Genomic DNA, 729 nt, shown 5'->3' with positions numbered 1-729 from the left:
TCTCCTGCCTCAGCCTCCTGAGTAGCTGGGATTACAGGTGCCCGCCACCACACCCAGCTAATTTTTGTATTTTTAGTAGAGACGGGGTTTCACCACCTTGGTCAGGCTGATCTTAAACTCCTGACCTTGTGATCTGCCCGCCTTGGCCTCCCAAAGTGCTGGGATTACAGGCGTGAGCCACTGCACCTGACCTCCAAAACAACACTTTTAAAGATCAGCTTTCTAGCATTATCAACTAAAAAAACAAAAACAAACAAAAAAAAACAAAACAAAAAAAACAAGGAATAGAATAAGTAGTTACACTGCAATGACCACAAATAGCAAATGGGTCCTTGTGGCTTGAGAGGAGTTTTTAGAGGTGGCATCACAAGCCGATTCCCACAGGCGGGATCACGTAGCCGGGTGTGCTGACAGGCTCTGGAGCCCTGTGTTAGGTGGTGGGAATGACGCGGATGTTAAAGATGCATGTGAAAGTGGGAATACAGGTTTTGAAGAAATAGGAGTGAAAATCACATAATTTATGTTTTTGAGATGGGGTCTCACTCTGTAGCTCAGGTTGGAGTGCAGCGGCGCCATCTTGGCTCACTGCAACCTCTGCCTCCAGGATCAAGAGATCCTCCTGCCGCAGCCTCCTAAGTAGCTGGGACTACAGGTGCGCACCACCACACCCGGCCAACTTTTTTTTGTATTTTTGGTAGAGACGGGGTTTCACCCTGTTGCCCAGGCTGG

At 48.3% G+C, this 729-nt stretch overlaps 1 protein-coding gene across 1 annotated transcript in view; it reads right to left on the bottom strand.

Moving 5' to 3' along the window:
• The window catches only part of TMEM44 (transmembrane protein 44), a 55,532-nt gene that overhangs the window by 43,647 nt on the left and 11,156 nt on the right, over positions 1–729 (bottom strand). The window lies entirely within an intron of this gene.

This window comes from Colobus angolensis, unplaced genomic scaffold (assembly GCF_000951035.1).
Source record: "Colobus angolensis palliatus isolate OR3802 unplaced genomic scaffold, Cang.pa_1.0 Scaffold54, whole genome shotgun sequence".
NCBI classification, from domain to species: domain Eukaryota; kingdom Metazoa; phylum Chordata; class Mammalia; order Primates; family Cercopithecidae; genus Colobus; species Colobus angolensis.
This window is presented reverse-complemented; position numbering and strand designations above follow the sequence as displayed.